The following is a 23,112-nucleotide window of genomic DNA, read 5'->3' on the forward strand; positions in this document are numbered from 1 at the left end:
TCACCCAATCAGCTCTGGGAGTTGTACAACTCATATTTCCAAAGTGAATAAAGCCGCAAGATTCCAGGGGGTTTTGAAGAGACGAGAACAAACTTTTAAAAAGAAGTTTGCTCAAGGTGAAATAGCTTACAATGGCTGGGAATTTGCCCTCCTGTTCATCTCGGGCATGAATGGTGACAGGAGCACAGATGGGCCTTTAATACAAACCGAAAAATTGCTTCAGGTGATTAATACTCGGAAAGATTTCTAGTGGAGGCTGGAAACCTTAAATCATTTCAAGAGCCAGTTGGATGCGCAGAAAGTGTTATTAAACTGCAAAGGATGCAAAAAAGGATATGTACCAACCAACACAAGAACAAACTTTTGAATAGACTTATATCGTGTTAAGTCGATCTTTGTCTACACCCTAGCTATGACTGTAATACATTCTGCACCCCCTCCTTTCCTTCTCTATGAACAGTATGCTTTGTCTGTATAGTGTGCAAAAAAACAATACTTTTCACTGTATATCAATACATGTGATAATAATAAATCAAATCAAAAAAGCTTTACAAGGCTGTTACTGGCACTGGATATTTGAATTATAAGGAAAGACTGGTTAGGCTGGGACTTTTTTTTTCCCTAGGAGTGTAGCAGGGTGAGGGGTGACCTTATAGTAGTTTATAAAATCATGAAGGGCATAGGTTATGTGAATAGCCAAAGTCTTTTCCCCAGGGCAGGAGAGTCCAAAAAGAGAGGGCATAATTTTAAGGTGAGAGGGGAAAGATTTAAAAGGACCTGGGAGACAACTTTTCATACAGAGGGTAGTGCTTTTTTTTTATAGCTTATTTACTAGTGTCACAGGTAGGCTTACATTAACACTGCAATGAAAATTCCTTGGTCGCCATACTCCGGTGCTTGTTTGGGTACACTGAGGGAGAATTTAGCACCACCAATGCATCTAACCAGAACATCTTTTGGACTGTGGAAGGAAACCAGAGGAAACCCACGCACGTGGAGAACATGCAGACTCCGCACAGGCAGTGACCCAAGGAATCAAACCTGGGTCTCTGGCATTGTGAGGCAACAGTGCTAACCACTGTGCCACCATGCTGCCCTTCTCATAAGGAATGAGCTGCCAGAGGAGGTGGCAGAGGCCAGTACAATTACAACATTCAAAAGACATTTGGAAAGGTACGTGGATGGGAAATGTTTAGAGAGATATGGATTAACAGCAGGCAAATAGGATTAGTTTAGTTCTGGAAATCTGGTTGGTATGGGTGAGTTGGGACAAGGGGCTTGTTCCTGTGCTGTATATGACAATATGGTCATGTGTTTCCATAAGACATAGGCTGAGTGGTTTAACTCTACTCCTATCAAACCTGCTCCACCATTCAATCATGGCTGATTTTGTTTTCTCATCCCCATTCTCCTGCCTTTTCCCCATAACTGCTGATCCCCTTATTAATCAAGAACCTATCTATCTCTGTTTCAGAGACACTCAATGACCTGGCCTCCACAGCCTTCTGCGGCAAAGAGTTCCACAGATTCACCACTCTCTGGCTGAAGGAACTCCTCCTCACTTGCAGAGAAGGAAGAGCTTGATGGGCCAAATGGACACTGGTGTCTGTAATGTTTGGTGTCAAAAACCAGGTCAGGGACTGACTATTCCCATCTATTGGTGTTGGAGAGACTGCACGAACCGGAAAATAAATCACTTTGACTGTTCCTTTGTCATTGATAATTCAAAGTGACTTTTATCGTCGGCACTGTATCAATGCTTTGTCACTTGTGCTTAATTTTATTTTATTGTTAAGTAACTGGAGAAAAGTTATAAGAAAAAGTCTTATTAAACTGGACTCGGAATGCAATCTTTCATAATTTGCCATCTTTTGCTGACAAATGTCTTATTATTCTGATCCAACCAAACTGAATGGAGGAATATCAAACCTGACACATTTAGTTTCAGATATCAGCTCGGATAACAAGAGGAAACAGCTGGACGCAGCTGTAATTACGATGATATCTCACAAAGGCCGTGCAGAACTTGGGGCAAAATCTGTCTTGCTTAAGCAATGCCTCCAATTTAAAACTCTCGGGGCGAGATTCTCCGGCTTCCCAGCCGGTCGCGAGTTGTTTGCTAGCGGTGGGATTTTATAGTCCTTCCCCTGTCGATGGGAATTCCCACTGATGTCACCCCCACGCCACTGGGAAACCCACTGGCATGAATGGCCAGAGAATTCCAGCCCTCATCTTTGTTTTCAGCCTCCTTCATAGCCCTGCTGCTCCTTTGTCTCTGCAATCCCATCCAGTCCTACAACCCTCTCAAGATATCTGTGCTCCTTCTAATTCCAGGCCCTTAACCAGCTCCCATTTTAGCTGCCCTACTGTAGGCTTGAGGTGTCGTAGTCCTCAGATTAAATCAACACCAGTCACCTCTCAAGGTGGAGAGCAGCCAATGATCCTCTGGGACTTTGATTTTCATTCACCTTCATTGGTGGCCAAGCCGTCAACTGGCAAGAACCTAAGCTCTACTCTTCTCTCCATAAATCTCTGTCTCTCTACCCACCCCCCTTCTTAGCTGCTCCTAGAAGCCTACAACTTTAACCAAACCTTTGGCTATCTCCTCTAATACAGGGCGGCACAGTGGTTAACACTGCTGCCTCATAGCCCCAGGGACACAGGTTCAATTCCGGCCTTGGGTGACTGTATGGGATTTGCACATTCTCCCCGTGTGGATTTATTTCAGGTGCTCCGGTTTCTTCCCACAGTCCAAAGATTGACGGGTGGATAAGAACATAAGTAGGAGCAGGAATAGGCTATCTAGCCCTTTGAGCCTGCCCTGCCATTCAATAGATCATGGCTGATCTGAAAGTGGTTCAGTTCCACATACCCGCCTGCTCCCATAACCCTTAATTCCCTTATTGATCAGAAATCTATCTACCTGTGACTTAAACATATTCAACGAGGTAGTCTCCACCGCTTCAATGGACAGAGAATTCCAGAGATTCACTACCCTCAGAAGAAGTTCCTCCTCAACTCTGTTCTAAATTGACCCCCCCCTTATTTTGAGGCTGTGTCCTCTAGTTCTTGTTTCCTTTCTAAGTGGAAAGAATCTCTCTGGCTTTATGTTACCTAGCCCCTTCATTACCTTATGTCTCTATAAGATCACTCCTCAGCCTTCTAAACTCCAGCGAGTACAGGCCCAATCTACTCAATCTCTCTTCACAAGCTAACCCCCTCATCTCCAGTATCAGCTTGGTGAACCTTCTCTGCACTCCCTCCAAGGCCAATATATCCTTTCGCAAATAAGGGGACCAAAACTGCGCACAGTACCCGTTGCGGCCTCACCAGTACCTTGTACAATTGCAGCAAGACCTCCCTGCTTTTATATTCCATAGGGTTACAGGGAATAGGACAGAAGGAAGGGATGCTCTTTCGGAGACTCGATCGACCAAACGCCCTCTTTTGACACACGAGCGATTCTATTTCTAATTCACTAACTGATTTTGAAGCCCCTTAACGTTCAAAGATGTGCGGGTTGGGTGAATTGGCCATGGCGCGGGGTTACGGGGATGGGGCAGAGGGGCCAGTCTGGGTGGGAGTCTCTTTTGAATAATCAGTACAAACATGATGGGCTGAATGGCTTCTTTCTGCACTGTAGGCATTCTATGGTTATGCTGATTAGTGTCAATTGTTTGATAATACTAAGCACACCTCGGGGATGTTGAGTTACATTAAAAGTTCTATTTAAATGCAAGCTGTTGTTGGCACTGCAAAATAGATGATTCCTTTTCTGGTCTACTTACTTCACAGGGAGAGAAAATTTGATGAGGTATCAAACAGACTGCCTACTTGTTACTCCTCACTTTGAGCTACCAGACAAGACAAATTTATCTTGTGTCACTTCTGCTTGTCTCACTTCCTCCAAATAAAAAGCCTGGCTATGTGTACCCGCACAGGTTCTAGTAATACCTATCTCTTTACGGTTGTGTGGATCATTCTTTATTCCACTCCGGCTCCCTCCCCTCTTTTATCAGTACATTGATGTCCTTTAGGGAAGGAAATCTGTCATCTTTAGCTCTGTTAGTACATGGATGGGAAAGAATTAGAGAGATATGGGCCAAAGGCAGGCAATTGAGACTAGCTGGTTGGCATGGACTGCTTGGGCTGAAGGGCCTGTTTCTGTCCTCTATGACTCCCATTTGATGCACTTCATTGTCTCGTCTGGGAAATAAATGATCAATTTTGCTTCCAATTTCCACCCCTCTATCACATGGTCCAACTCTGACACTTCCCTTCCCTTCCTTGACCTCGCTGCCTCCATTTCTGGTGATAGACCTGTCTACTAGTACTCATTACAAGGCCAATGACTCCCACAATTACCTCGAGCACAGCTCTTCACAATCCATATCCGGTAGGGATTCCATCCCATACTCATTTCCTTCGTCCCTGCTGCACCCATTCTGATGATGCCACTTTCCAAAATGGCGCCGTTGATATGCCTTCCTTCCTTCTTAATCATGGTTTTCCACCCCCTGTGGTCGACAGGGCTCTCAAACATGTCTGACCCATCTCCTGTGCTACTGCTCTCACCCCTCCCCTCAGAACCGGGACTCGGTTCCCCCTTATCCTCACATTTTACCCCACCGATCTCCACATTCAAATAATCATCCTTCACCAACTCCAGCATGATGCCACCACCAAACACATTTTCCCCTCTCTGTCAGCATCCCACAGGGACCGTTCCTTCTGAGATACCCTGGTCCGATCCTCCACCACACCCAACACCTCATCTGCCCATTGCACCTTCCCATGCAATCGTAGAAGGTGCAACATCTGCCCCTTTACCTCCACCTTACTCAAAATCCCAGGGCCTGAACACTCCTTTAAATCTGTTCTATTGCATTCACTGCTCCCAATGCAGTCTACATCCCATCCTTTCTGCCTTCCATTCAAGAGGACATTTAAGAATCAACCACAATAGTGTGCATCTGAAGTCACATATAGGCCAGACCAGGTAAGGATGGCAGATTTCCTTCCCTAAAGAACATTAGAGAACCAGATGGGGTTTTTTTTTAATGACAATTAAAAATGGTCATCATTAGAGACTTTTATTAAATTCAAATTTTCCCATCTCATGGTGGGATTTGAATCCAGGGGCCCAAATCTTGCCCTTAGCTCTCTGGATTACTAACCCAGTGATAATACCACTAGGCCACTGCCTCTCCCAAGGCAAACAGATTATCAACCTACAAACACTCCCAACACACAACAATGGCAGGAGGTCAGAAGGGGAAAGATTGCTGGTCAGCCGTGAGAGGTAAAGACCATCGGGGAGCATCTACATCCATAGCTCCAGACTGCAACTTGCATGCAAAACAGGCACGTTGCCAGAACAACCTGGAATCCCTGAGTGAATTATACCAAACTCATATTAAAAGTAAACAGTGCCCCATAAACTGATATTTTCTGTGATCAGTGTACTTCATAAACTTGTAAAAACTATTACAAAACTTTCACTGATAACAGGATGATCAAATGTATATTTGGTGTCATCATATTTCATTGCTTTTGGCATCTATTATTCCAGATTTAAAATATGGAAACTGCAGGTACCGATGACGAATAGAAATGGCTGAAAGCTTCAGGTGTCCAGGTCACCAACAACCTGTCCTGGTTCCCCCCATGCAAGTTAAGTTTGTTTATCAGTCACAAGTAAGACTTAATACTGCAATGAAGTTGCTGTGAAATTTCCCTAGTCACCAGAGTCCGGCATCTGTTCGGGTCAATACACCTAACCAGTACGTCTTTCAGAATGTGGGAGGAAACCAGGGCACCCGGAGGAAACCCACGCAGACACAGGGAGCATGTGCAAACGCCACACACAGCGACCCAAGCCAGGGGTCGAACCCCGGTCCCGAGCGCTGTGAAGCAGCAGTGCTAACTGCTGTGCCACCGATGGTATAGTGGACACCAGAGTTAAGAAAGCCCAATAACGCCCCTACTTTCTCAGGAGATTCACCTGAGCGGCCATTCACCTGACGAAGGGACTAACCCCGAAAGCTAGTGAGTTTACTATCAAATAAATCGGTTGGACTTAAACCTGGTGTTGTCAGACTTTTTACTGGGTTTTTCCTGACAATTGTCGATGATTTCGTGGTCATCAGTAAATTCTTAATTCCAAATTTTTTTTATTGAATTTGAATTCCACCCACTGCCGTGGTGGGATTCGAACCAGGTCTCCAGAACATCAACTGAGTTTGTGGATTAATAGTCTAGTGAGAATACCAGTTGGCCATCGGCTTCCCTTGCTCCCACCTGTGGTGGAAGTCATGGCTCTGTGGGTCAGACTGGCCCTTGGACAGGAGACTGAAGCAGAATGGGAGGTATTGTAAAGTGACCTCTATTCCAATAGTCAAATAACACCAGTCCATAATCAGAATAGAATCAACTCCTACTCATCCTGGTTCTATGGATTGATGGGGAGGATTAGTCACCAACAGAGCATCATCTGTAGTGCTGTTGATTTACAGCATTCTCATCGACAGAAAAAACAGACATCAGCCTTTCCCCTGGTAAATCCATCTCCCATTTGGTGGGCAGAAGATGGTTAATTCCAAACTGGTGTGAATGGATGCCATCCTGTGATGGAGGAAGTTCTGCAGCTTTGCCTTAATGTGGGTGCAGTGGCATTGTGGTTTTGTTGCTGGACTAGTAATCCCAAAATAATGCTCAAGGGATCTGGGTTCAAAGCCCACCATGGAAAATGGCAAAATCTGAATCCAAAAAAAAAAATCTGGAATTAAAAGTTTAAAGGTAACTATGATACCATTGTTGCAAAAACCCATCTGGTTCATTAATGTCCTTTTAGGGAAGGAAATCTGCCATCCTTACCTGGTCTGGCCTACATGTGACTCCAGACTTGCAGCAATGTGGTTGACTCTTTAAAATACCTTCAAGAATATGCAATAAATGCTGACCCAGCCAGTCTGCCCACATCCCATGACCGAATTGGGTGGCACGGTGACACAGTGGTTAGCACGGCTGCCTCTCAGTGCAAGGAATGAGCTTTTGATTCCCGGATTGGGTCACTGACTGTGTGCAGTTTGCACGTTCTCCCTGTCTGCGTGGATTTCCTCCGGGTGCTCCAGTTTCCTCCCGCCTTCCAAAGATATGCAGGTTAGGTGGATTGACCATGCTAAATTCCCCTTTAGTGTCAGGGGTAGGGTAAATGCATGGGGTTGCGGGTATAGGCCCTAGATGAGATTATGGTCGGTGTAGACTTGATGGGCTGAATGGCCTCTTTCAGCACTGTGGGATTCTATCTACCTAAGAATGAAAAACACTGCGTGAGTTGATGATGGATTCCTCAACGTAGCTTAGGAAGTGATAATGGGTCTCTCTCTGATATGACAAGGTGTTCAAGTCTACAGAGGGAGGTGCCGGGCTTCAAAGCCTCAGGTATAAGTGTACACTCATCTTCCTTGCTTTGGTAATCTCCTCATCCAAATCTGGCAGTTCCAGCAAAATCCCCAAAGGAATTCTCACGCCGGACTGCTGGAAGTCAAATCGCAGCTGACAGTTAAAGCTGCCATGCAGAAAACAGTTGTATTGCTGTTCAGAGACGTAACCTGATTCAGCAGTAGGAGATATGGCAATAAGGTAAACACAAAGGGGGGGAAAAAACAGAAGCAGCATAGCAAGTGCCTTTAGGAAATGAATTCTCAAGTGTCAGATCCGTTTGAGCTTGTTTTAAATGGAAGAGTAACCATTAGGAGAGAGTAAAACTCCCCAAACACTCAAAACAGCGCCTGGCCCTTACTTATTACCATGTATTTGCATAGATTTGCATTCAGTAATGAGCCTTGTTCACTCTGCGTGAGGTCTCTCGGAAGGCAAAACTCCAATGGCTCTGGAAAATTAGGAGCAAGTCTTATCAGAACAGCACAGATCCTGACATCCATTGGCCAATTCACAATGCCAACAACACTCGATGCCAACAGCAATGCCTTAAAATTGGCCCTTAAAATTTAGAGGCGCATATTAAAGTTGGAACAGTTAAACCGATTTAAATTTTAAAAGGTGATACTGTGTTTGTTTTAAAGGCATACACCAAAAAAGGCACATTCCCCTGCAGTAGATTACCTGTGAAGACTCGCATTCCAAGCATTATCTTGTAATTGAGCCTGTGTCTATATGTGCTCTGTTTGTGAACTGAACTCTTCTCTCTCTGTTGATGAAGGGGCAACACTCCAAAAGCTCGTGCTACCAAATGAATCTGTTGGACTTTAACCTGGTGGTGTGAGACTACTTGTTATTAACTGCGCAACGGCTTATACTAAGGACAAAGGAATATGTCATCATCTCCCCTCTGGTTCCTTTGCCACTTATTTAAATGTGTTCTCTGCATTCTGACCGCTTTGCCACTAGAAACATTTTCTGCTTATTAATTTTGTTCATTGTTTTTAGTAGCTTTGAGCAGCTCAATCAAATCTCCCCTTTTGTTCTGCCTGAGAAGGAGAATATTCCCATCTTCTGTTGGATTTCCACATATCTGGAAGTCTCTCACTCCTGGTACTAGTCCAACAAATCTCTTCCACAACCTCCTCCAGTGCCTTGATATCCTTTCTGAAGGTTGATAGCCGGAATTAGATGCAATAATCCAACTGAGGCCTCATAAATGATTTATAAATGTTTAGTAAAACGGTGCATGACGCTTTGCAACCTTGCTACTTAACACAATAAGAACATAAGAAGTAAGAGCAGGAGTAGGCTATCTGGCCCCTCGAGCCTGCTTTGCAATTCAGTAAGATCATGGCTGATCTTTTTGTGGACTCAGCTTTACTTACCCACCCGCTCACCTTAATTCCTTTGCTCAAAAATTTATCCATCCTTGCCTTTAAAAACATTTCAAGGAGGTAGCCTCAACTGCTTCATCGGGCAGATTTGCAACTCCTTGTTCCGCCTCAACTCAACCCTAAATCTGCTTCCCCTTATTTTGAGGCCATTCCTTCTAGTTCTAATTTCATCCACCGGTGGAAACGACCTCCCTGCTTTGATCTTATCAATCCCCTTCATAACCTTTATGTGTTTCTATAAGATCTCCTCTGATTCTTCTGAATTCCAATGAGTATAGCCCCAGTCTACTCAGTCTCTCCTCATAAGCCAACCCACTCAACTCCAGAATCAACCCAGTGAATCTCCTCTGCACCCCTTCCAGTGCCAGTACATCCTTTCTCAAGCAAGGAGACCAAAATTGAACATAGTAATCTAGGTGTGGCCCCACCAGTACCTTATATAGTTGCAACATAACCTCACTGTTTTTAAACTCCCCTGTCACAATGAAGTACAAAATTCCATTTGCCTTCTCAATTACATTCCAGACGACTCCATCACTATTCCTTGACATGTCTAGTCCATTGCTGGAACAGACCCATCAGAGATAGTGGCACATGAGGTATATATTCAGGAGGGAGTGATCCTGGGAATTCTCAACATTGCTTCCGGACCCCATTATTCGTTCATGGGATGTAGGCAGCACTGGCTAGGCCAATAGTTATTGCCCATCCTTTGGGGCATTTAAAAATCAACCACATTGTTGAGAGTCTGGAGTCATATATCAGGTAATGATGGCAGATTTTCCTTCACTAAAGGACATTAATGAACCAGATGGGTTTTTAACAATAATCAACAATGGCTTCCTGGTCATCATTCAACTTTTGTAATTCCAGATAATTTAATTGAATTCAAATTTCACCACCTGCCAGGGTTGGGATTTGAACCAGATCCCCAGAACATTAGCCTGGGTCTGTGGATTATTAGTTCAGTGACACCACCACTGCCTCCCCTGACTTAGTCTTGCTTGTGGCATTACTATCAAGCCAGGGTATGTACCCTTGTTGAATGGGGAGTTCAGGAGTGCATACCAAGAGCAATAATAAGTGTAGCTGAAAATGAGATGTTAACCTGTTAAAACTACAACACAGTGGGCGGTGCACTGGCACAGTGATTAGCACCGCTGCCTCAAAGTGCCAGGGACCCAGGTTCAATTCCGACCTTGGGTCACTGTCTGTGTGGAGTTTGCACATTCTCCCCGTGTCTGTGTGGGTTTCCTATGTGTTCTCCAGTTTCCTCCCACAGTCCAAAGATGTGCAGGTTAGGTTGACCGTGCTAAATTGACCCGAGTGTCAGGGGATTAGCAGGATAAATGTGTAGGAGTTGCGGGAGGTGGGACTGTAGTCAGTGCAGACTCAATGGGGCAAGTAGCCTCCTTCTGCACTGTAGGGATTGTGTGACTAGTACTATTTACCTGCCAAACAATAAAAGCAGCATGTTATAGCCACAACTCCACAGTCAACGGATTACATTAAAGCCCTGCAGCCCTTCAATATCTCGGGTCAATAGTTCAAAGTCCTTGTACCACGCGACCTGCTCTGACACCATGTGGCTTTCGTAACAGAGTGCAACATGGAGTGTAGCAACAGTAAGTTTATTTAACTAACTCTCCAGTTGTAAGAACCAACTTACGCTCTGCCCCAGGTCCTGGGGAAATCTGGCGTGCTCCGGCCTTGTGATGCAAGAACATGACCGTGACTTCAAACAGTCACGTGTCAACCCAATCCCTACCATCACAATGGGAGTACCTTCTGCACATGGACTGCAGCTGTGGAAGAAGGCAGTTCATCATTCCCCTCAAGGACGAGTGGGTATGGACAATAAATGCTGGTCTTACTGGCAATGCCTACATCCCATGGGCAAAGAAAAGAAAGCTGTTGGAAGTGTTATAAAGAGTGAATGGTGAGCTTTCACTTAGAAAAAAAAACCTTGAGTTGTGAGAGATCACTGGGGGAGTTGTATGAAGCTTTTCATTTTTGTGAGTATTGATTGACACATCTGTTCAGAAATACAAGGTTAAAAGTGTTCTGTTTCTGACAGTGTGTCAATATTTGAACATAGGTTACACTTGACAGTTCAAGAGCTAGCCACCTGCCTGAGCAGCTAGATTTAAACAGAGATGAATTAAACTGATAAATCCTTGTGTAATGCCACGTAATTCTCTTTTCCAGAAAGAAGCCAAATAATGCGTGTTGTTTGGATACCTTAGGAAAGAGTTTGATTTTACCACCAGAGCAGGGAGTTAACGAGCAGAGTTAATGCTCATTACCAGAATGGCATGGTGGCACAGTGGTTAGCACTGCTGCCTCACAGCGCCAGGGACCCAGATTCGATTCCCGGCTTGGGTCACCATTTGTGTGGAGTTTGCACATTCTCCTTGTATCTCCTGTGGCTCAGGTTTCCTCTCACAGTCCGAAAGACGTGCTGGTTATACAGATTGGCCGTTCTAAATTCTCCCTCAGTGCACCTGAACAGGCGCCAGAGTGTGGTGACTAGGGGATTTTTACAGTAACTTCATTGCAGTGTTAATGTAAGCCTATTTGTGACATTTAATTTAAAAAATGAACAGGGCAATGAAATAAATGCCCACATTCCGAAAATGTAAAAAGCTGCGGAAAAATTATTCCGAAGCATCCGGATTGTGTTCTCAATGAACACTCCCGGTTTACAGGGATCGTTCCAACAATCCATACAACAGGCATTGCAATGGAAACTCCAACTTTGTAATTAACCATATGTTGCAGAGGAATCCAGAAAGGTAATTTCAAAAAAGGGGGCAAGATTTCCCATCCCGCCTGCCACGAGAATCATAGCGGGTGGGGTGGGGGACCATGCAAATGTCCGTTGACCTCTGGCAGGGTTTTCCAGTCTTAATTGCAGCCAGAAAATCCCACCTGTATCCGTGAATACGCCAGTGTAACATGGCCTTTTACAGGATCGCAGATGAGAAGCAAACATCTCAGGAAAGGTCCTTGTGGCTTGGTATAAAATAATTTCACATCAGCGCTATTTCAATTAGCTCAGAGAATTAAAAAATCAATTTTTGCGCATAGATTAATTTTCACACCAATAGGACCGAACTTTTTGTATAAATGCTTGATATAAACTTTTATGTTCAAAATAAATCCATGTTGAGTGGCATTTAATGAATGATGCAGAAATAATGTCAGTAATGTGGTTTTACAGTAGTCGCTGGGTACAAGTTTAACTCCTTATATGAGCAATGGTACAAATAGGCTGTCAGATGCAAAGCTAACAGCTTTGTTGCCAATCTCAACTTGTTCATGAAAGGATCCCCTTGTAATTAGTATTATCTCGCAGCTAATAAGACAGCAGGGAAATAAATCCCTCTGTGCGTTACATGTAGCAGGAAAACCATTTATCAAGAACACCTTAATTATTTTTGCTACATGGCGCGTGGTGTAAACCTCCCCCCAGCATTCTTTTGCTATGAGCTTAACTCAAATAATTTGGACTATTCAAAAGCCATGTTCAAACAGCCTACACTGCAAGTATCTTTCTGCAAGGTAGTGTATTTTAGTAGTCAGTGGTGGCTGGGTTGCTGCCTCTCTGTGGATTAGTGGATTGAAGAACAAGGGACTTGAGCACTAAATCCAGGACCATAAGACAGAAGAGCAGAATTAGGCCGCTTGGCCCATTGAGTCTGCTCTGCCATTCAATCATGGCTGATATTTTTCTCATCCCCATTCTCTGGCCTTTTCCCCATAACCCCTGATCCCCTTATTAATCAAGAACCTATCTATCTCTGTCTTAAAGACACTCAATGATCTGGCCTGCACAGCCTTCTGCATCAGGGTTCCACAGATTCACCACTCTCTGGCAGAAGAAATTTCTCCTTGTTTCTGTTTTAATGGATCATCCCTTTAGCCTGAGGTTGTGCCCTGTAGTTCTAGTTTTTCCTACGAGTGGAAACATCCTCTCCATATCCACCCTTTCCTATAAGTATTCTGTAACTGTGTGGGTTTCCTCCCACAGATGGAAAGACATGCTTGTTAGGTGCATTGGCCATGCCAAATTCTCCCTCGGTGTACCTGAATAGGTGCCTGGGTGTGGCAGCCATTTTCATCGTGATTTCATTACAGTATTAATGTAAGTCTACTTAATGTAAGTCTATTAATAAATACAAGTTCAAACTTTAAATGTTTCTCATCCCTGTTGGATATCTTAACACGAAACTGGAATTTAACAGTTGTTGTAATAATGCCTGCAGTGTGATCAGTAAGCATGAATATATTCCTGTCACAAAATAGTGCGTTGTAAAATAATTCTGTGAAATGCCTTGCAAGCAAACAAAAATAAAACAAAAATTACTTTTCCTCACGCCCAATTGAAATAAAATAATTTGAAGAGGATGGTTGTACAGCAATGGAGATAATATCAGGGAAAGAGAGATCCTTCGTTAACAGGGCTTCAAGATGATTCATGTTACCATGTTATTAATTCTAAGTGTCGGGCTAGTTATTCATATCCTATTGACAAAGACAACAACATTGAGAGGAACGCTCATGGAAAATATGAGTGGTCAATGTGATACTTAAATATTGTTCACTGAATTTTAAATTTCAGTTAAGGTAAGATTATGATTGCCCTCAATTGGTTAACATGCCATGGCACTGTAGATAATTAGGCCCAATTGTAATAACTCCACGGAGGCAAAAGTCCCATCACGAAGTTACTTTATTTACACTATACATCTGCACACAGCCAGCTCTCCAGTTGCTCCCTGCTGAATGCTGTCTGGGAGTCTGACACACTTGCTTTAAATAGGGAGCATGAGGCTCCCTGATTTAAACATCAATTAGGACTCATCAGGTACCTCCTTTTGGGTACCAACCAAATAAACTAAATCAAATTAAGTGAGGGACAATTTAAAAAGGGCAGATTCCAGAAGGGGGGGGATCCGCCCAAACCAAAAAACAAAGCAGAAAGGAGGCATAAAACATTAAACTAAACTGTGATTATCAGGGTCAATAACATACCCCAGTCCCCGCGGTGCCTAGTGGGCATGGAAGGCGTCAACTGTAAAGGACTCATCAGGTAGTTCATACTCTAGCAAGCCGACCTCATTACCACATTACAATATGGGGTAGCACGGTGGCACAGTGGTTGGCACAGCTGCCTTACAGCGCCAGGGACACGGGTTCCATTCCTGGCTGGGATCACTATCTGTGTGGAGTTTGCGCATTCTCCCTGTGTCTGAGTGGGTTTCCTCCAGGTGCTCCAGTTCCCCCTCACAGTCCAAAGATGTGTAGGTTGGCCATGCTAAACTCTCCCTCAGTGTACCCGAACAGGCACCTGAGTGTGGCAACTAGGTTATTTTCGCAGTAACTTCATTGCAGTGTGACTGTAAGCCCAGGTGAACAGTTGAAAGCTTTTTCCCAGGACAGAAATGACAATTACAAGGGGACACACGTTCAAAGTAAGGGGGGAAAGGTTCAGTGGAGATGCGTGGGGGAAGTTTTTTTACACAGAGGGTAGTGGAGGCCTGGGATGCACTGCCAAATGAGGTGGCTGAGGCAGTTACATTAGCCACATTTAAGACTGATCTTGATAGGCATATGAACAAATGGGGAATAGAGGGATATAAGCCGTTAGTTAGATTGCTAAATATGATTAGCATAGGCTTGGAGGGCCGAAGGGCCAGTTCCTGTGCTGTATTGTTCTTTGAGTAATTTTTAAAACAGTGCAAAAAATACACAGTTGCACAACTAATCGGGTGGGGGATGGAAGATTTGGGGTATGTTCCTGCTGGTCTCTGCAGCAGGAAATGGCTACAGGTTGGCACAACAGAGGGCCAAAGGACGTGTACTGCGCTATTATGTTCAAGTTCTATTCCCACCACAGGATTCAGTGTGCAGATTGAAGAATTCCACCCTGGAAGTCCACAAGACCCATGTGGCATCTGTGACAATACTGTGCCTTTAAGAAATGTATTTTTTTAAATCGTGTTTCTTGCAAGGGGTATGTTTAGAATTCAGCTTTGTTTAAACAGTGCCGATTTTGTCTGCACCAGGCAGCTCACATGCTGAGAATGCAGACTAATAATCGATCTTAGCTAATGAGATTTTTGGTTCAATCTGAGTTTATGCATTTTTGTTTGTTTTTGGTTTTTGCTCTGGGGTTTCAGAATTGGGGTTTGATTCAGATTGACAAGAGATAATCATGTGCTCATGGGAGGACTTAAACTTACAGGAAAAAGCAAGCAGTTTTTGCCTGGTCCTAAAAGAAGGAAGAGGTCTCTCTCTCTCTGGAGACTGGTGTTTGAGTGTCAGAAGACAGGTCTCTCTCTGACTCTCTCTCCAGAGGAGTTCAAAGGCTCTAGTACTATTAATAAATAAAAGCACATAAACCTGTATTGATTGCTAACTGGGTTTGAAGAGGAGTTTAAGTCTATAAGAGAAATATTGCTTTAATTGGAACTAATAGAGATAGGTTAGCAGTTAGGAATTGTATCTTGCCATGTTCAAACATAGCTCCATTGGTTCAAGTTAAGCTCATTCATTTGTTATCGTTAAACTGTATTGATAAATAAAGCTTGCTTTAATAAAAGCTTCCTAGTGTGTCAATAGAATCACACCTGGAATAAAACACATTAGCATCACAGTCATGCCGAAATAGAGTTTCTGCTCTGATACCCTAACACCTTTCATTATAGATCCCACAACACTGCTTCAAATAGGCAGAAAGATTCCTTGTTAGTGTCCCAGTCAATGCAGGATGTTGGATATCATCCTCAAGAATTTTCCCAGAAAGGCCATTTCAAAATCTTGATCCCATTGGCAAACAACAGACAAGTTAATTATCAATGGCTCTTTTCTCCCCGTCTTTTCTTTCTGTGCATTAGTTCTTGTAATGAGGATTGAACCTTCCAGAAGAATGAAGGGACATTTCCATGCACTATATTAACCAGGTTAATTAAACTTTAACTGATTACAAGTGACAGGGAGCAGTAATGCCACATGAGATGGCCAACAAATTATCAGGATGAGTGATCCAGAGAAAAAACAGATGGAACAGAAGAGAATAGAAGTGAAACCCTGGTGTTCTACCACAAGATAACACTCCAAGGGAAGGCAATTGCCAAATGGTATTAACATTGGACTATCATTCCAGAAACTCAGCGGATGTCCTGAGGACCCTGGTTCGAATCCTGCCAAGGCAGGCGATGGAATTTTAATTTAGTAAAAAAAAATCTGGAATTAAGAATCTACTGATGACCATGAAACCATTGTCAATTGTCACAAAAACCATCTGGTTCACTAATGTCCATTAGGGAAGGAAATCTGCCGTCCTTACCCGCTCTGGCCTACATGTGATTCCAGAGCCACAGCAATGTGGTTGACTCTCAACTGCCCTCTTGCAACGAGGGATGGGCAATAAATGTTGGCCAGCCAGCGATGCCCGTGTCCCACAAATGAATAAAACATAATTTTTACTGTACTGATTTTCAATCCTATGGATTTAATAGGAAACTTGAATACATTTTGCATTAATTATTTAAAGTTTTACATCTTTCATATATTCTAAATTATATTACATGAGGTTCACGCAGTCAGCCAGCTCAATAAACAGCATGGCCTGCAAAAGAAGCAATTTGATGTACATTCATGTTTTTACTGTGTTTATTTGCTGATCTGCGAAATCTAAATCTGGGTGGATTCCATCACTTGGTACTCTCCACTTGTTACTTGTTCCACATACGCACTTGCACCATTTCGAATCTGTTGTATTTAATTAATTGCGTATTTTGTCGTCACCAAATACTTTCAGGAGTGTGGCACTTTGGACGTGTGACGTTGTCACCTTCAGGGTCGACCCCTTCACGAACTGTCTCACTATAGGAAGACTCCAGCCCAAGATTTATAATTACGTCAGCAGATGATTGATTCAAAGCATTTCTGAGTGGACACAGGCTGCATCCATTCGATTGCATTCAGGGCAGTGATTCAGCAATTCATTATTATGTTATTAATATCAAAGGAACAATTGGGCGGAATGTGCAGAGGATGTGTGCGCAAGCAACAACAGGTAGTGCAGCGAAAGCAGATGCATTTTTACCCCCAAAGACTGAGTCATGTCCGGGTGGTAGCTGCAAGTTTTAATCAACCCTTTTAAAAATTCAATCAATAACTCAATTGACTGGTTAACATACCCCACACTTGGTCTTATAGACTTATAACTGAGCAGAACAATCTGTTATTTGCTGTGAAGAATACAATCCACAATACATTGCCATGTTGAATATGAATATCTACCTGATTATTGTTAGCTTATTTATAGCACTGAGTCATGACACTTGTTTGGAGAGCTGGTACAGAGCTGATGGGCCAAATGGCTTCCTTTTGTGCCGTAATAATTCTTTGATTCTTTATGATGCTCTTTATAGTCTACCTCATTGATCAAACTTTTGGTTACCTAACCTAAAAGTTCTTTCTATGGCTCAAAGAACAAAGGAAAGTACAGCACTGGAAGAGGCCCTTTGGCCTTTGCCAATCATGGTGCCTGAACTAAACTTAAAAAAAAAACCTGCTGCCCTTACTCGGTCCACATCCCTCTATTTCCTCCCTATCCATGCACCCATCTAGGTGCCTCTTAAACGTTGCTAATGTGCCTGCTTCCTCTACCTCCTCTGGCAGTGCATTCCAGGAAGCCACCACTCTGTGCGAAAAATGTCCCCCGCACATCTCCCTTAACCTTTCCCCCTTGCATCTTGAACCTGTAATTGATTTCTTTTTCCTGGTTTCCCCGGGTGAAAGTGACAATTACTATGGGAATTTGTTCAATATCACTGTTGAAAAGTGTCTTGGGACATCGGGCACAAGACAAATGCATTTAGTTGGTACAGTCAACCTTAAGCTGTATATTCATTTGCATTTGAGTATCATTCAGTGTCTTCAGCATCCTGCACTCATGAATAATGGAGTGATGCAGATTGACACCCCTAATTCCACATGATGGAGTCCGGAGCATTGATCTGAATCCAGCTATTCCGTCGAGAATTGTAAAGAATAGTATAGCTCTGGGTGAGGTTTGTGTTCGAGTGCTTGTGCTTGGGGAATGTGGGGTGGTCAAAGGGGCGTTACTAGCAAGGCATCCCTCGATCATCATACAAAAGCCAGAGTAGATCTCAGCCAGGTTGCGTGGGAAAATTGATGGACACCCAGTGTGTTTTAGCCACAGCTGAGCCATCAGTTGCAGAATGACACTGGCAAGGGCTTGCCCTCTGCAAGGAGAATCAAGCAGGAGATGGAGAGAGTGGAAAATACAAACAGTTTATTTTAAGCCTAATTAATAACTCTGCAATTGCACATTAATGCTGTAACAATTATAGCACAATTTCATATCAATGCCATTATAATTATATAATATTTCAGTATGATTAAGCATGTTATAAGCATGGTAATTAATATAAAGGAACAGCCGTGTTATTATGCGATAAATTAATTATAATCGAATGAATTGTAACACATTATTATGCAATATAAAAGCAAATTACAGTAATACATTTGTTGATCATTCTAAATTGTTGATATAATGGTGGAAAAACACGTTAAGTCATGTCCTTTCATCCTGTGCAATTATGCATTAATAACACTAACGCTAAAGTAGCTTTCCAAAGTACCAGAGTCACATTCATCAAACGCTTCTCCTCTCCAGCTCGCAGTCCTGTTATCTCAGTTCTCAAGCTACCCCAGTCAAAATAAAATATCTGCTGTTATCTGCCTGCTGCTCCAAGTGCCTCAACTGTTTAATCCAGGGGTCGATTTTCACCATTGATTGGAAGTGTTCAGTCGGCTCACCCTATGAGAGATCTGCGAGAAGATACCATCAGTCCGTCGTTATCACACCGGGGCATGCACGCAATATACTTTCAGAAGTCTGTGCATGGAAGCCAGTGCCTGTGGAGAGTTTTTCCATCCATTGAAATATACACACCCTATCGAAGTATCCCAGGGTAGACATTTGTCGTTTTTTTTATATATTCATTCGGGGGACACGGGCATCGCTGGCTGGCCAGAGCTTATTGCCCATCCCTAGTTGCCCTTGGAGGGCAGTTGAGAGTCAATCGCATTGCTGTGGTTCTGGAGTCACATATAGGCCAGACCGGGTTAGGACAGCAGATTTCCTTCCCCAAAGGGCATTCGTGAACCAGTTGGGTTTTTCCGTGGACATCAATTAATTATTAATTTCAGATTTTTTGGTGTTGAATTTAAATTGCACCATCTGCCAAGGTGGGATTCGAACCTGGGTCCCCCAGAACATCAGCTGAGTTTTTGTACTAATAGACTAGCGATAGACTACGCCATCACCATCACCTCCCCTGCATCGATGGCAGAGCTGGTGTTATCCAATGGGTAGCGTATTATACCCTCCGCTTGATATACCATTCAGTTAAAGTTGGTGTATAGAGTCCCTATAGTGCAGATGGAGGCCATTCATCCCATCGGACCTGCACCAACCACAATCCTACCCAGGCCCTCTCCCTGTAACCCCATGTATTTACCATGCCAATCCTCCTGACACTAAGGGGTAATTTAATATGGCCAATCAATCTAACCTGCACATCTTTGGACCCTGGGAGGAAACTGGAGCACCCGGAGGAAACCCACGCAGACACAGGGAGAACATGCAAACTCCATATGATCATCCAAGGCCGGAACTGAACCCGGGTTCCTGGCGCTGTGAGACAGCAGTGCTAACCACTGTGCCATTGTGATTAATGTATGACCAATGGGCAGCATGGTGGCACAGTAGTTAACACTGCTGCCTGGCAGTGCCAGGAACCCGGGTTCAATCCTGGCTTTGGTGACTGTGTAGAGTTTGCACGTTCTCCTTGTGTCTGCGTGGGTTTCCTCCAAGTGCTCCAGTTTCCTCCCATACTCCAAAGATGTGCGGGTTAGTTTGGCCATGCTTTTAAAGTTTTAAAGCTTATTTTTTGTGTCACACGTAGGCTTACATTAACACTGCAATGAAGTTACTGTGAAAATCCCTTCGTCGCTGCACTCCGGCACCTGTTTGGGTACATTGAAGGAAAATTCAGCATGGCCAATGCACCTAATCTAACCAGTCTTTTGGCGTGTGGGAGGAAACCCACACAGACACGGGGAGAACGTACAGATTCCTCACAGACCCAAGCCGGGAATTGAACTCGGGTCCGTGACGCTGAGAGGGAACAGTGCTAAACAATGTGTCACTGTACCACCAACTTGCCCATTAGTGTCAGGGGGATTAACAGGGTAAACATGTGGGGTTATGGGGAGGAGGCCTGAGTGGGATTGTTGTTGGCACAGGTTTAATGGGCACATCATTCGACTTTGTAGGGATTTTAGCAATGTGATCCCACCCATTCACATGGCCACATTTGATGAATTAACCCTTGTTACATATCAGCTAACCCAGATGAGGGACTGAATTTCCCCACAGGCATCGGGGACCACATCAGGCCCATTCCTGATCTCCAGGCCCACTCATTTTGGCGGTGCATTTGTTGGTTAACTTTTTCAGGAGGCAGGCATGTTACACAGGCAGCTTCCACATCCGCCATCCAATTTTAGGGACAATGGCACACAAACATGGGAGGGCTTATTGGAGGAGCCAAAGGGAAGGCTGGGCAATAGTGAAAGCTGACTGCTACTCAGACAGACAGAGAATAAAGAGAGGGTGCCACAAGTGAAGTCGCTGACGTAAAGGCATCCTATAAATAGTGGCCAGATCCATCTTCAGGATTGGTGGGCAAGGGAAGCATCTCCACATGAATCCAGCACTTCTGAAGGCAACCCTTCTCTTCATAGGAACATCGGAACTAGGAGCAGAGGTAGGCAAATTCAGCTCTTCGAGCCTGCTCCACCATTCAATCAGATCATGGCTGATCTCTTCCTGGTTTCAAATCCACCTCCCCACCTGTTCCCCATATTCCTTTTTAATCATTTTTAAAATTAGAAATCATTTAAAATTAGAGATAGCTATCTCTTCAATGGTTCAGACTCCATCGCGCTATGGGGCAGCAAGTTCCACAAACCTTCTGCGAAAAACAGTTCCTCCTTGACTCAATTTTACATCTACTGCCTCTCAGCTTACACCTGCGACCTCTTGTTTTAGATTGCCCCACAAGGGGAAACATTTGATCTACATTTACTCTATCAATCCCCTTTTAAAATTTTACGTACCTCGATCAGATTCCCCCTCATCCTTCACAGCTCCAGCGAGTACAAGCCCAAACTGTTTAACCTCTCCACATGTATCTCTCATCCTGCTTACAAACTCACCATAAAGTCTGAAGTTTATTTATCGGTGTCACAAGTCGGCTTACATTAACATTGTAATAAAGTTACTGTGAAAATCCCCTAGTCGCCACACTCTGGAGCATGTTCAGGTATGTCTAGGTAGAATTTAGCATGGCCAATGCACCTAACCAGCACACCTTACGAACTATGGGAGGAAACCGGAGCACCCAGAGGAAACCCATGCAGATACAGGGAGAACTTGCAGACACCACACAGACAGTGAGAGACCCAACCTGGGAATCGAACCAGGGTCCCTGGCACTGAGATAGAAGTATAACCACAGTGCCAGCATCCCTCTCCCCATTGAATCCTCTACACATGAATCCACAAGATCATATGTTGATGCACTGAGTTCCAACTCTCCCTCCAATCTATTATCAGGCTCCTGGTACAATTGAGAAACCATACAACATCAGCAAACTTGCCTTCCTATCAGAACATTGCTAGTAATTGACTCCTTAACCACCTTAACTAGCCTGCCACTGGGGATTAGTGGGTTACTGTCATTGGCCCTGGCTCAGCCTTGAGGAGGGAACTCATCAGGGAGCCGATTTGATGCATTTTTTCCACAGTTCATCACTATGTCCCCCCCTCCGTCACCCTGCATCCAAACGGAGGAACGTTGACCCCTAGGAGAGCACACAAAATCTTGTGATGTTTATGATAAGTTTATTAGGAGGTTAAGAAGTACTTTGCTCAACTTGTTGTGTGATCTCCCACATTATTTCAGGTGCAAGGTCACATTTTTCACCCCCTGCATGCAAAAGGATTCTTTCACACTAGGCCATATGAAAAAGTATCTGGAACCTGTTTGAAACTTAAACTGAGCAAGTGAATCTCAAGAACAATGTTCTGAGAAGGAAAAAAAGAGTAAATCGGGGAAATAAGACGCCTAGTCTGAAGGGTCTTGTATACGTTGAAATAAACCTAGAAACTACAAAGCCTTGTGAATGAAGCCCAGTCCATCATGCAAACCAGCCTCCCATCCATTGACTATGTCTACACTTCCCGCTGCCTTGGCAAAGCAGCCAGCATACCTAAGGACTCCATGCACCCTGGACATTCTCTCTTCCACCTTCTTCAATCGGGAGAAAGGTACAAAAGTCTGAGGTCACGTACCAACCAACTCAAGAACAGCTTCTTCCCTGCTGCTGTCAGACTTTTGAATGGAGCCACCTCGCATTAAGTTGATCTTTCTCTATACCCTAGCCATGACTGTAACACTACATTCTTCACTCTCTCCTTTCCTTCTCTTTAACAATATCTTTTGTCTGTATAGCATGCAAGAAAGAATACTTCGCTGTATACTATTACGATTGACAATAATATATCAAATCAAAATGGAACACCAGTAAAATGGGGAAATAAGAATACAGGTCTGAAATTTTCTTTTCTTTTCTAGGTTACCTGCAGCCCGAATGCTTTTACTGATTTATCTTAAATTTGTACCATCTTGTTATCATCTCACTGATCAGCGGAAACAATCTATAACAATTTAGCCTATGAAGGGTTATAATTGGATAAATAGCGACAGATTGTTTCCATTGGTTACTGGGACATTAACGAGGGCACAATTAAAATTTAATGATCACAGGCAGAATTAAAGAGCTGATTAAAAGAAAAACTTCTTCACACAAGAAGGTGACCAGAATGTAAAATGACACACAGCTGGAGGGCCACTGTTGTGGGAGAGCTCATCAATTCTCTTGCGCAGGAATAAAATAGTGGTCGGAACGCCACCCACCACGGAACTGGAGTGGGCGGGGATCCCACAATGGAAATCTCTGTTGACTTTGGGCTGGAATTTCCAGTCTCACCTGAGCAAGGCTGTAAAATCCCACCCTGGTGGCTTAGAAAAGAGGAGTATGAGAGGGTGCTGGAGAGACACATTGAGGCTCATATCTTAACATCAGGCTAGATGTTGTGCTAC

The sequence above is a fragment of the Carcharhinus amblyrhynchos genome, chromosome 6 (assembly GCF_965287045.1).
Source record: "Carcharhinus amblyrhynchos chromosome 6, sCarAmb.v2.hapA, whole genome shotgun sequence".
Taxonomy (NCBI): Eukaryota; Metazoa; Chordata; class Chondrichthyes; order Carcharhiniformes; family Carcharhinidae; genus Carcharhinus; species Carcharhinus amblyrhynchos.